Source organism: Triticum urartu, chromosome 6A, assembly GCF_056163025.1.
Source record: "Triticum urartu cultivar PI428250 chromosome 6A, HENAU_Tu73, whole genome shotgun sequence".
NCBI classification, from domain to species: domain Eukaryota; kingdom Viridiplantae; phylum Streptophyta; class Magnoliopsida; order Poales; family Poaceae; genus Triticum; species Triticum urartu.
In genome coordinates, this window is record NC_141878.1 from 429581782 (window position 1) to 429597009 (window position 15228).

Consider the following 15228-nt stretch of genomic DNA (forward strand, 5'->3'; position numbering starts at 1 on the left):
TCATCTTCGGCTCCACTCCAAAAGTCTTGAGCCATAATCCTAAGTGAGGAGTAACACGGAGGAACGCTTCACACACAACGATGAATGAGGAAATGTGGAGGATGGACTCCGGGGCTAAGTCATGAAGTTCCAGCCCGTAATAAAACATCAGCCCCCTCACAAAGGGATCCATCGGGAAGCCTAACCCCCGAAGGAAGTGAGACATGAACACTACGCTCTCACCGGGCTGGGGGCTGGGAATAGCCTGCCCTTGAGCAGGCAATCTATGCAGAATTTCGGCGGTCAAGAACTTAGCCTCTCTCAACTTTAGCACGTCTTCCTCAGTGACGGAGGAGGGCACCGTAGGGTGTTGGAACTCGAGGCGGCGGACGAACTCGTTTAAGATTAGAAAAAGGAGTAAGGCCTTGGTCTCTTTATAAGAGGTTGAATACTAGGAGCCCTCCCCGTAACCGTTTGGGACTTGCCTTTAATCGAGAAAACATGCTAATGGGCACGATTGGGTTACCCACATCCGTATTGATGAGAATCCCGTAAAAGGGGGCACACGATCTCTGCTTTGACAAGACGTGCCAAGGAAACCGCCTCGCAAAACATGCTGAGGTGGAAAAGTGAAAACGATTCGAGTAAAGGACTTGGCCGTAGTGTGATGACGCACTGTGGAATACGTCGGCAGATTTGATTTGTGTCAATATTATTCTCTCTATGGCAATATGTGGAGACTTGTTTTACAGAGCCGGACACTACTCTTGGTGATTACAATCTTCTATGAAGGACTTGGAGGAGGAACCCGCCTTGCAATGCCGAAGACAATTTGCGCGCCAGACTCGTCGTCATTGAAGCCTGGTTCAGGGACTACTGAGGGAGTCCTGGATTAGGGGGTGTTCGGGTAGCCGGACTATACCTTCAGCCGGACTCCTGGACTATGAAGATACAAGATTGAAGACTTCGTCCCGTGTCCGGATGGGACTTTCCTTGGCGTGGAGGGCAAGCTTGGCGATGCGGATATTCAAGATCTCTTACCATTGTAACCGACTCTGTGTAACCCTAACCCTATCCGGTGTCTATATAAACCGGAGGGTTGTAGTCCGTAGGACAGAATCAACTCCATACACAACAATCATACCATAGGCTAGCTTCTAGGGTTTAGCCTCCTTGATCTCGTGGTAGATCTACTCTTGTACTACCCATATCATCAATATTAATCAAGCAGGAGTAGGGTATTACCTCCATCAAGAGGGCCCGAACCTGGGTAAAACAAAGTGTCCCCTGTCTCCTGTTACCATGTGGCCTAGACACACAGTTCGGGACCCCCTACCCGAGATCCGCCGGTTTTGACACCGACACTGAGCTAAGGCTAAATCTCACAAGAGTTGGGTCAAACAAGCATGGCAAAAGTGCAACTGATATCAGCATCACAGACTTAGTGAAAATACTAACATGCCAGAAATAACATCAGGAAGCCATGTTTAGAGCAAGAAAACAAAATGCTACAAGAACATATCATAGCAATACAGGGCATGACATGAATCTACTAAATGCATGGAACACAATTCCCTTAGTGATCATGAGCCAAAAATGCACGGAAGATATGATGGCACTCATGTAAACATAGCAAGTTTTATTAACAGTTTCAGACTTCGCATAAAACTGAGCATGGTCTAAACAGAAATACGAAGGCATCTTTGTGAGCTCAAATGACTCACCACAAAGCCTTGAATGACCAAACAAGCATAGCATCGGCAATATGACATGTTCAGGAAGCTAACCATGGCAAGATCAAGTTCATAGCATTCTTGGATCACTAGTAACAACCATGGCAAAATTGATTAACATGTAAACAATCTGCCAGGAACATTTTATAGCAAAAGTAGAGCATGCTAAAGACATTCTAGGGCACTCCATAATTGCAAACAGGGGCATGGATGGATAGAGCATAACTATATGTCCAAAAAATCCTTACTGAAGCAACTCAAAACAAGCATGGATCTCACTGTAGCATCATGTTTACATGACATGAAAATAACAACAGAACAAAGACTTGGCAAAATCCCAAGTCTCTGAAAACAGCAATATCACGAAGGCTACTTTGCAGGCTTGTGCTAGTCACCACATAGTTCACAAAAATATATGGCAAGCACCCCTGTAAATATGGCATGGCATAGTTCAAAACACATGTAGAGCTCATGCTCATATGAAGCACCCATCAAATGTGGAAAAATAGACAAAACCTCATAATATGATAAGTAGCAGCAATAAACATTTTATAGCACTCTTGAATCAATTATTAGGGCATAAAGATGAACTCAAACAAGCATGCCACAATGGAATGAAATGAAATGAAGAGCATCTCTTAATGAAGATTTTGATATATTATATGCATGAAACGGAGCTACGGTCATGGCGATATGATGCGATGAAGGGGGCATAAAAATATCAGGATCCAGGGAGTGTAAAAAATATACCCTCTGGATGAAATCGGGACGGAGCCGTACGGGGACGAGGATGTCCGGGTCGAGAGGCGTTTGGTTCCCGGGATTGGTGGATCTCGTCCACCTCTCCCGGATCCGGCGGAGGCAGAGCTCCGGTGAGGGCGGCGCGCAGCTTCGGCGAGGAGGAGACAGCACAGGGCGGCGAGCGTCCAGCGAGGGCGGTGACAGGTGCCGGTGACCGGATTCGGGCGCTCACCGGAGGTCGGGCGGCGGAGGCCAGCGATGCCATGCGGGGGCGCGAGGCGGCGCAGCGGCAGGAGGGCGGCGATGGCTCGCGGTGGCGCGGGTCGCCGGCGGGCGAAGGCGGCGAGGTTGGTGCAGGCGGCGGGGCGGCGGCCGAGGCGCGCGGCGGCGGAGATGCGCGCGGGCGACGGGAGGCGCTAGGGCGACGGCGGGCCCGATCTGGCCCGGGGCGGGCCCGATCTGGGCTTCCTCGGGCCGCGGTGGCGGGGAGGAGAGAGGATGTCTGGCGGCGGATGACGTGGCACCGCGGGATTGGAGGAGAGCGGCAGCGGGGTGACGTGGCGGACTCTAATTGGCCAGAGCGACGTGGCGGCGGCGGTGGACATGTCCGGCGCGGCACGGACGCGTCCGGATGCGCAATGGAGGAAGAAGACTAGGGTTAGACCGCGAATTTCGGAGAGGGGCACATATTTATAGGTAGGAGGAGGTAGGAGTGTCCAAATGAGGTGTAGTTTTCGCCCACACGATTGTGATCCGACGGCGGAGGACATGGAAGTGGTTTGGATGGGTTATTGGGCTGTTTTGGAGGGGGGGTTGGGCTGCAACACACAAGAGGCCTTCGCAGTTACCCGGTTAACCATTGGAGTATCAAACGGACTCCAAATGACACGAAATTTGACAGGCGGTCTACCGGTGGTGTACCAAGGCCACTTGGCAAATCTCAGTCCATTCCAAGAATGTTTAACACACGCTCACGAAAAGAGGCAAGAGGGGTGCGCCGGTGCACGTAGGAGTGTCGGATTGCAAAACAGACAACGGGTAAAATGCTCGGATGCCTGAGGCAAACACGTATGCAAATGCGATGCACATGATGACATGATATGAAATGCATGACATAACAAAATGCAAAACAAAGACAAAACCCAACCACGAAGGATATCTCATAACTTAAAGCCGAAAATGGCAGAGTTGGAGTTACGAATATGGAAAGTTGTATCCGGGGTGTTACACACGTCCACCGCCTGAGCAAAAGATAGCTTGCATTAGTCAAAAGTTTCTGCTTGTCCTACGAGCCACCGCGCGCAAGCTTCTCCCGTCCTGCAAGCTTCTCCTCATTCGGCAAGTTGATGGGACACATTAAAGTAATGCTAGTCCATACTGCCTCCTCTCTGGTTAATATGGCTTAATTTGAAACGAGATAAATACATTGTCTATCACTGTATATTTGTAAAAATACGGTCAGTGGACTTCATAATATGCTCATTGCGCTCAATATATACATTTTCTGGTGTTTATACGGTCACTAGCTCACCCTAGCTGAGTATGTTTGTGCATGCACGTGTAGGTTGAGCACTTGAGTGTGACCGTGTGTGTTCCGTCATGTGCTCGGACATGCATGCATTAGGGCGTCGCGCGCGTTTTTGCGTCCATGTGTACGTGTGACTGTTGCATACACGTAGGGGGAGTACGTGTAGGGCCCACTAAAGGAGTAGTCAAATCACATAGTAAGTTAGTCGGAAGAAGCTACCATCATTTCACTCTTCAATGACACGTACGCAATATAAAATGGTTGATATGGAGAGAAAAAGAAAACCACTATATATACACTAGCAGGAGCCTAAGCTACAAGCCTGCTTGCTTGGGTTGCTCTCTTCACAAGCATAGAACGACGGTGGCCACACCGCTGGTCACATATCCGGCCTGATCCCGCAGCTGGGGGAAGGGAACAATGTTGTGCGTAGACGCGGTCGACATCGGCGAGGGAGAAAATCCACAGTCGGTGCGTCCCAATCAGGGGTCACCGCGGTATGGGTCGATGTTGCGTCCCAACCTCACTTCTAGCTACAACCCGACGTCCGTTTCGAAAATATTAGTGCATGTCAACAAAAATTCGGTTCCGTTTCGGAAAAAAAGCATATACGATGTTACTTCTTACCAAAAGGATATTTATATCCAACAGACACAAAATATCCATTCAACTGTTCGAAATTACTTTCACTGCTGATCTGATGTCGAGGTAATTGCTGCATCGCCACCAAAACCCACCATATCTTAAGCTAAAGTAGACCGAGCTAACCCCTATATTAGCATATTACTAAGATAAACATAAGGCACTGTAGAATCATTTAGGACGTGATCTTGTCAATCTGAATGTGGAGGGACACCAGCTTAGCCCTGGCCAGCAGCTTGGGCGGAACTGTGAAGAAGGTCAGCTCCTGCACAACGACGTCGCCGGGATCCCTGCTGCTTGTCACCTCCATTTCCACCTTGACGGCATCGGTCCTGCCTTTGGGCTCCCCCGGCGGACCGTTCGCCCACAGCTTGGCCACGTAGTGCGGCAGTGCGGATGCCCCCGCTCTGATTCAGACGACCGACACGACGATAGGCGCGCCGATGTCGAGCACGTCGCCGACCAAGAAAATTGCGCAGCCGTCCTCCTCCGCGAACAGCGAGAGCCGTGGCTCCGATAGTGGCACTTGCAGCTGGAGCGCCTTGCCATACTGGATCATGTGCACGGGCATGCGATGCACGGTGCTGATGTGGTGGGAGAGCACCGGCGGCGGGCCTTCATAGCCGCAGACGGGCACGGGGCATTTGCAGGGTGCGAGCGGACACACGCTCTGGTGATCGGCAAGCTTGTGGTAAGTGACGTAGAGCCCACAGCCTTCGTGCGGGCACTCCACCCTCATCGTGGAGAGAACAGCGTCCACCGCCGTGTTCCGCATGTCGAAGCCACCGCTGCGCTCGCACTTCTGGAACTGCCGCTGGTTCCCGGGGCGCTCGACGCGGCAGTCCGTGCAAGCTAGGTGCCCTCCCTTGCACTGCACAAATCAATCGAACAACACATCAATCAAGAAACCTGCACCTTGCTCGATCAGCCGAACGGACAAGGTGTATTCGAACCTCATACACTGGATGCTTCTAGGGGCGGAGGCACAAGGGGCAGTGGAGCAAGGTGAGGTCCATCGAGACCATAGAGAGCTCCATCGTCGGGTCCTGTTCCGTCTGCATGATCTCGCCCTCCTCGTGCACAACCATCTCTCGCTTTATTAGGGCCGGGGCATTACAAAGTTTTACCGTCACATATTCATACTACTTCAAGGTGCATTAAATCAACACATGCAAGTATCAAAAGGAGAGTCACGGCATGCATGCATGCATTGTAATTAATGCATCGGTAAACGCAAATTATTGAAATATATCGAGTGCACTGCTTTGATGTGTTGCGTCAACTCGTACAAGACCGAGAAGTTTGATTATTACAACGCCCTCTCACCTTAACCGCAGCTGTCTTTGGCTGCATGATAGGTGGGCCACCGACCTATTGGGCCCACCTGTCTTGGATGCAAAGGCAGGAGCAGTAAGTCAATGAAGCTGCGTCCCTCCCTCGCCCATGAGCGTGGTGGCTGGCGGGACTAGGAGAAGATTTCGTTCACGACAGGCTCTCCCTCCCGTACGCGGTGGACATGCAGCAGTTCAATCGGTGTCAGATGGCCAGAAGCATACTGTAGTACTCCTCCACTGCAGTAGTACTCCATCATTGGCCCAGTTTGAATCCACAGGTTAGAGTTAGTTTGGGTTACTTTGGACTCAACTAACCCAAAAATATCCAAACAGGAGGGTTAGTTTGGGTTAGATGCATCTAACTCATCCAAAAAATCTAACCCACCCAAGAGGTGCTTATTTGGGTTAGTTCTTCTCTAGACCACTAAAAAATACCTTTTTCTCTCGCTCTTCCCGAGGCAGATCCCTCCTCACTTCCTCGAAGCTTCTTGTCCTCTCCCTCCCTCCCTCTCGCACCACCCGTGAAGGCGCCTCGTCGTATCCGTGCTCCATCTAACCCTGCTATCCAAACACCTTTTTGGTTAGAGTTAGTTCTGGGTTAGAATCTAACTCTAACGTCTAACTGAGTTAGAGTATCCAAACAGGGCCATTGTTCGACTTCCCGAAGAGGTGAAGAGCCAAGCGCAGCCCGAACGCTCGTGTGGCAGTTTCATGTGTAGAGTAGTCTAGGATAGCGTGTACCATTCCTGTAAGCTTAAGGGCCTGTTTGGTTCCATATAAGTCGAAAAGTCAAAAAAGTGACTTATTTTGCCAAACATACCCAACTTATAAGTCACCCCAACTTATAAGTCACCCCCTTTTGCGTGGGTCCCATCACCTTTACATAAAAAAACAAGGTGAGAAGGTGTGGTCAGCTGACTTATAAGTCAGATGACAACCAAACAGGCATGACTTATAAGTCATTGGTTTTAAGTCACCTGACTTATAAGTGAGGTGACTTATTGGAACCAAACAGGCCCTAAAATCGTTGGGGTCGGCTCCATGTTGTATGTTTTGGTTAAAATAATCTTCTGTCCCTACCTGTCATCCTGGTGATTCTAGTTTGCACGCTCATCTGGTCAAGACAGGAATATATATTTTAATTTGTGGTGGGGTAAATGTTAGAGGTTGCAGCAAATGGAGTATTGTACACTACGGGTCTTTCAACCAAGTTTAGAGGCAACCATGTGGGTCCAGTGCTATGATGTGTCGCGTCAACTCGTACAACAAGGCGAAGCTTGATTTTACTACTACTACATGCCTTCTCCCTTGCCCATGCGCGCGGTGGCTCGCAGACGAGGACAAGCTTTTGCTTATCCCTCCCACTCGCGGTGGACGGACATGCAGCAGTGGATTCGATACTGTAGAAGCAGTAGTAGTAACATCATTGTTCGTCTTCTCGAAGAGGCGAAGAGCCAAGTGCAACCCGAACGTGACAGTTGCGAACCTTGGAGCACGCATATAGCCAGGCTCTTGCATGAGACAAAATTGCTATGTGAGCCCACTATTGTAGTACTACTTGCTAGTATAGCCTTGCAAACCAGAAAGGAGTATTTTCCTTTCTAGAGATTTCAACAAGTGACTAGACTGCACCGAGACGGAGTACATATGGAGCAAAATGAGTGAATCTACACCGTAAATAAATACTATGTAGTTCTCTCGTTTTCCTCTCGGCCTTGGTCGTGGTGCACAATATTCAGTATTTAGTACTATCATCTTGAAATTTATGAAGTCACCATAGGCACCTCGTCGTCGACGGGAACGTCTCCTGACACGCGATAGACGCGAGCGGCAGTTGCCTTGCCTCCATAGGTGCTTGAATGCCAAGGAGGGAGAGGGTAGCGGTTCTCGAGACATTGAACTGTCAATGATGCATCCTCAAATTACTCTACATGCAGAGGGAATTAATTGGAGAAGCAGAATAGAGCCAGCATGATGTGAATGCAACAGAGTTTGGATTCTCATATAAAGGCGCCCCACCACTCCAATCCATCTACTCAGTCTCTGCGCAACACTGCTCACTCCAATCCAAGACCAAGTGACCAGGAGCCAGAAGCACCTATGGAGGCGATGGTCGCGAGCGGCAGTCGGCTGTGCCAAATCATCCAAGGCGCCGGCCTGCGGCCCTGCACCGCGCAGCGTTTCCATACAGTGCTGGCAACTGCCGGCGTCGTAGCCCTCGCCGACACCGGCTTTGCCTCTCGCATGGACGACATGATGGTCAACTCCATCCGCAAGTTCGCCGCCGTCAAGAAGTGTGTAGCGAAAGCTCCTACTAGTCCTGCCAGCCACCACGCTCATGCGCGAGGGAGGGACGCAGCTTCATTGACTTACTGCTCCTGCCTTTGCGTCTATGATAGGTGGGCCCAACAGGTGCTTGGCCCACCTGTCATGTAGCCAAAGGCAGGTGCAGTTAAGGCACCGAAGCTCAGTCCGCGAGGGAGAGGGCGTTGTAGTAATCAAACTTCTTGGTCTTGTACGAGTTGACGCGACACATCAAAGCACTGCACTCGATATAAGTCTTTTTACACATTTCAAATGGACTACTACATATGGATGTATGTAGACATATTTTGCTTCGTATGTAGTCACTTGTTGCAATCTCTAAAAGACTTATATTTGGAAACGGAGGGAGTACAACGCATGCATGCCGTGACTTCCCTTTTGATACTTGCATGTGTTGATTTGATGCACCTTGCCAAATTTTGACCATAAATTTAACTAACCAAATTTTCATGCATGTCACAAAAAATTAGGGCTGTTTGGATTGTGACTATGTTTGTCTTATGTTGCCACATTATTTTTCCCACACTTGCCTAACTTGAGTTGCTCAAATTTTTAGACACACTTTGGCTTGCCTAAGGGAATCTTGCCGCACTTTTTGTGTCTATGACATGTGGGGTTCACCGCTAATAAAAAAATTCTTGTCTTAGGTGTGGCTAATAAAAAAGACTTATATTTAGGAACAGAGGGAGTAGAAAATATAAATAATAATGCATGTTGGGGCAACCCACGTTTCCGATCATTTTAGCCGTGGGCTTGTTCACAATTTTTATGATGGGGTGGTTGTTCATTTAATGGAGGGACTTGTACCAGACTTGAACGATACAAAGTGTGACCTGGCACACCGTAACACCACTTGGAACAAGCGGGTAGCTATCTCAGAAAACAACCAACAACTAAAAAAAGGCGACCCAACACGTGGTACACAATTTTAAACGATTGTTTTGATGGAGTGAAAAAGGAAAACTACCCCACTACGTATATATAGGCCGGAGCCTCCGCGCTTGCTTGCTAGGGTTGCTCTATTCACACACTCTCATCCTCTCTAGATCTAAACAAGATAGGGGTGGTAACACTGTCTTTCTCCCTTCAAAAAACACTATCTTTCTATCCTCATTGCTGGTCACAGATCCGGACGTATCCCCCTCCGCCGGTGAAGGGAAGGAGGGGCAACATTTAGGCCATCGTCGACAGCGAGGGAGGAGACCCACTGCCGGCCGCACCATTATCTCTGGCCGAGCGCCGGCGCGAGAGGTCCTTCGATCCCTTCGTCGTTGCCCTAGTGTGGGCGGATCCGGCCTCCCGCCGCCCACCTATCCACATCCCGACGACCTTCAGGTATATCCTCCTTCGAAACCGCCTTAGCTCTACTTCCCCAGCTCGCTACGTTGTTGCATGTGCATCATTTTCTACCTCTCAGCCCCTCTCGATCGGTCCAACGTCATCTATTTTTCTTCTTCTATTGTTAGAGGGAAAGCTACTTCATGGAGTCGAATCTTGTACTTGGTTCAAACAAGAAATAAAGTGGGGGTGGGGGAATTTAGTATGTAGTACATCGGACTTGGTACAAACAGGAAGGAAAGGGGGTGAAAGTAGTACAGACTGGTCATCCAACCGATCTCTTGGTCGAAAAGGGAAATATAGGGGTAACGTTGTACACAGTGGTATGACCAGGACTAGATTTGCTATCCACAGATAGGAGTAGGTGGCTAGAGTGAACAAAAATGGGACCAACCCAGATATGTTTCTTGGATGTTTGTTTCTCGGGGGAACAAACTATGAATCACCACTTTATGTCCCTATTTAGGTACATGGTGCTGGACTGCTGGTGCACTCACTGTCCCATGCCCTTATACCAAATATTTAGTTGTTCTTAATCTAATGCCCTGGTAAAAATGAAGCGATGCCACTATTATAAGCCATGACAAGTTTAGCCAAATGTTTTTGCCTGTAATTGTTTGAGACTCTGACTGTTTCCTCTGTAGCTTTTTGTGCAAACAGGGATATCCATTTCACCTGGTTGCTGTTGTGAGCTTTTGGTGCACTACACAAAACTCTTCTTAAAAGAAGTGAATTTTGTGTTGTTTAACTGGAATGTTAGAATGGAACAGTTGGTTCATTTTAGTGGAACTGCACAAAGGGAGATTTGTGTTCCAATCCTCATCATCCATATTGGCACGATAACCTTCCTTTAGGTAAGAATGATATTTAATGCATGTGTTCATCTCTATTTTGCGACTGCCATGAGAAAATAATGCTATTTTTTACTAGTACACTTGTACTCCCTAACTGACAAAACCAATTCTGATATAGAAGGCCAATCATGTACTTGATTTCACCAACTGGTGAGGAGACTGAGAAACAGAGCAAGAAGAGGAAGAAGAAGAAGAGTAAACAGTGCCAAGGCGATCTTGCTAAAGCCAGAGGCCTCAGTCGAGGCCATTCAAGGGCTCCGGCAATGACTACCTTACATGTGAGACGATCCTCCAGGGAGCCCTTCCACTTCTGCTGTCTCATTTAATTAATTAGAAGTACTTAAGTACCACTAATTTATTGCTGCCTAATTTTCCTATCGGAGTTAAACAAATCTTTAGTAGCACCCTATGTTGAATCATGTACGTGTGTGTGTTTGTCTATGAGGTGAATCATGTGGTGGAGCAGGGAGGGAATGCTAAATTTACCCATTAAGATAATGGGGGCGCTATTTGTTAGTGTATGTTTCATCAACTAGTCCCACTATTACAGTAATCTCACTCTCTCAATATATGTGCCAACATGGATTCTCGATTTTGGTGGAATTGCACAAAAACTTTGGGTGCTTCATTGCCTCGACAGCTTCCTTCCTTTCCTGTTAGTCGCTAATATCGGCTTGCATTCTTCCTTTGCTGTCAGTCGTTTAGCTTATCTCGGCTTCCAGTCAAAGGAAATAGTAATTGATATGCTACCTCACACAGGTTGGTACTGGTCTTTATCCTGATTATTGTGCTTGTCATATGTATTGGTAACTTGGTATTGTGTTACTGTTTGCCGATTTCATAAAGGAGTAACTTGGAGCCTGAACTCGCAGGAAAATCATTACATCGGGTGATTTCAGTAGAACTGCACAAAAAGATCAGATGGACATGTACTTATGCTGCTGCTATGTACTCCAAAGTTCACTCAGACAAGCATCGATGTTGATAAGAAGAAGTGCCTATATTCATTCGAGTATCAACCGGCGTCAACCAATTGTCAAACTCCAAGTATTAGGAGAGTGAATGCTAAAAATATTGCTTGGCGCATAGCCCAAAAAAATGCAGTCCAGTCTTTGGTCCCAACTTGTGCCTTTTGGTTATCTGCACATATGGTAGCGAACTGTATGGCATGGAGTCTAAAGATTCCACGCAAGTTGGTTGACGCGTATATTCATCTGGCACTTACTCAGTCTGCACGCTAGGGATGCTCCATTTTAGTTGAATTGCACAAAAAATTTGGGTGGTTCATTTTCTCAACCGCCTCCTTTCTTGTCTGCAATGTAGAATTTTGGCGAGATACAGGACCAAGATGAGCCAGTAAACTAGTTTGATGAAAGTAGTGGCTAAGTTGCTCAAACCTCCCTCGGCACGAGGCCACTATTTGAGGATAAACCTACAAGCAAAGTTCAGATTGTCTGTGCTGCCTCTTATCTACTCGAAAGTTTATTGTAGAAGCATTAATTTTAGCAAGAAGTACCTCCGACTGAACACCATTTACCAGTCTGCAATGTAGAATTTTGGCAAGCTACAGGACCAAGATGAGCCAGTAAACTAGTTGGATGAAAGTAGTGGCCAAGTTGCTCAAACCTCCCTCGACACGAGGCCACTATTTGAGGATAAACCTGCAAGCAAAGTTCAGATTGTCTGTGCTTCCTCTTATGTACTCGAAAGTTTACTCGTACAAGCATTAATTTTAGCAAGAAGTACCTCTGACTGAACACCATTTACCAGTCTGTACCCTTGGTAATTAAAGTTCATCCATGGATCATATTGGCTGTGATCTCAATCATTTGGATGCATAAACATACTGAACATGTGTATATCTGAATCTTTTTGTGAATTATCTATGAATATTGTTGTGTGATTTATCAATCATTTGGATCCATAGACATGTTGAACTTGTGTATATATGAATCTTTTGAGTTGTTGATAGTGAATGTTAGCTATGAATATGAACGTATCCTATGAACCTGAGTTTGATACGAATGTTTACCTTTTCTGTTGTGCTTGTGTGTGAACTTGTTAGTATGCCTACTGTGGGGTATGTGACGTGTGGGTGTCAACGGCACACCTTCTTCCGAGAAGAATTGCACCTGCTTTGTTAGGGTAGCAATGGCGCATCAGCTCTTTTTAATCTTTTTGCTCTGTCTTGCCCCCTCCCCCGCTCAACCACTGCCGTAATGTTTTCAGCCTCAAAACAAACATAGTACCGCGTTGTTTTGGGGGTTTGATGAAAAATCGAGTGCTGGTTTCTGTAGGTTGGCCCGCCTAGCAAATGGGCTGCTGGTCCACCATGGACTGAGAGGCTAAAAATACAAGTTGTATGGTGCAGAGGCAAGTAAAAAACGCCATCGAGAGCCATCCACTGAAGAAAAAAATCTCTCTTGATGTGCTTCTTTAGTCATGCCGCTGGCCCCCTCTATAATCCAGTTCGCTCGGGGATCTGGTATCATTTTTTCTAGAGGGCGAACAAGTATCAGCTAGGCCTAGGTTTTGTATTTTAACATGCGTAGCCCACGACATACGGGTGACAATGGTTTTAACTTATTTTTTGAGGTCCATACCGGCCTATGGGCTTTTTCTTAAAGATCAGCAGCCCACTGTATTTTTTAAACACATTATATATATTTATATTATTACTATTATCTTATATTTTATAAAGACTTATATATACATTATGAAAACATCCCATGTGTCATTAACTTATAAAAGTAAATGTTTAACATAAGTTGGCAAGGAAAATCCTGGTTGTTTTTGACTCACAGGCAAGGAAAATCCTTGTGATTGCGTACAAAAGCTTGCGAAGATTTTAAGGACCAATGTAATAATAACATGCTCATTTTTATTTTGAGCATTTGTTAATTATGTATATAAAAAATGTGTCTCACCGTTTTATTTTTTATATTAATTGCTCCTTCTAACATAACATTATATATATAACGAGCCCAGCTAATTCGTGTATTTGAAGGAAGTGCAAATGGGCTGGGATTTCTTAGATAATATAAATGGGCCGCATTGGCGCGAAATTATTTGTTCACCCAACCCAGCAAATGGACTGTACATTCTAGAAAACATGGGTTAAATATATGCCACATTTTTGCAGTCTGACATGTGGGCCAATAGGTCGAAGCCTACGCAGGGCGTTGTCAACTTGGTCGGCATTCACCTTCAATCTCTCGTTTTCTTCCTCCAGTGTCGCCGGGACCGCCTGGTCCGGCCTCCGGCGGCTAGCGGCTCTGCTTAGCACGCATCACTGCGAAGTGCTACCCCACCCCCGGCCAGACTATCCCTCCACCCCTCCACACCTCCTGTTATTCTCCACCGACTGCAGCCCCACGCCGCACCAGAACCAGTTATAACCCTTCTCCACTCAATCTACCACTCCACTGCCACATCTTCCCATCTCTGAGTCGTTCCCGTCTGGGGCCTCGCCGTTGTCCACCACCTCGCTGCACTCGGTGCGACGTGGTCAACAAACGAGAGTCATCGGAAGAGGACTGTACGTGGAGAGCATGACGGCTGGGACCCACGAGGCCCATGGTCGCACGTAAGGAAAGTTCCTTCTTATTAAGCTGAAAAAAATGTTTCCTCCACCTGACAGCCGGGACCCACTGGCTGTATCTTCGCACAGAAGGAAGTGCCTCCTTGTTATGCGAAAAAAATTATTCCTCCCGTTGACAGCTGGGACCCGTCAGATTTGGTGGCTGACTTGTGGGCCTACTAAGCGGACGTGTACGCAGGGCTTTGTCAACTTAATCAACAAATGATTCTAGCAGCTGGATTGTTGGATGTTAATCCAACAGCCGTGCTCCTTCTTCAACCTCTGTTCTTGCTCCTGTCTCCCGTGGGCGGCACCGCGGCTGTGCTACCGCGCACCCGAACCAGTCAAGTTTCCCACTCCTCTCCATCTGCGACTCCACTGCCCCGTCTTCCCCATCTCCGGGTCGTTCCAGTCTGGGGCCTCGCCGTCGTCCACTGGCCTTTGGTGCGCTCGGCACGGTGTGGTCAACATGGTCAACAACCGAGAGTCATAGAAACATGACTGTACGTGAGAGGCTGACAGTGGGGACGCACCATGCCCATGGACGCATGCATGCAACAGAACGCGGCATGGTGAACGTGGTCAAGGAACGACTTCCATCGGAAGTGTACTGTACATGGAGAGGCTGACAGCTGGGTCCACGGCCGCAGTAAGGAAGTGCTCCTGATTATGCGGAAAATAATGATTCCTCCACCTAACAACAGGGACCCACCGGACGGGCCACCGTATTTTGCAAAAAAACATTTCCCCCTGACTGCTGGGACCCACCGGACGGGTCACCGTATTTCGCGAAAAAACATTCCCCCCCCCCCCGCTGTCATCTCAGACCCACCGGAAGTGCCTCCTTATTACGCACAAAAAATGAATACTCCCCCTACTAGTTGGGACCCACCTTGGTGGGTGGCTGACTTGTGGGCCTACTAAGTTGACGGGGACGGAGTGCTTTGTCAACTTAGTCAATATGAACGATTCTAACTCCAGTGACCGTACGATGTCCATCCAACGGCCGTAGTGCTTCTTCAACCTCTGGTCTTCTTGCTCCAGCCGCCCAAAGCAGTGCCGGTCGTGCCACATGCTCCTGCCTCCCATGGCCAGCTGTGCTGCCGCGGAGACCTCACCGCCCCCTACTATTCCCACCGCTGGCCAGGCCCTGCGGCGACGGCAGCCTCACACC

At 48.0% G+C, this 15228-nt stretch overlaps 1 pseudogene; it reads right to left on the bottom strand.

The window, feature by feature from the left end:
- Positions 1–4798: 4798 nt before the first annotated feature.
- Positions 4799–5711, bottom strand: LOC125516701 (E3 ubiquitin-protein ligase SINA-like 10; annotated as a pseudogene).
- Between the last annotated feature and the right edge of the window lie 9517 nt (positions 5712–15228).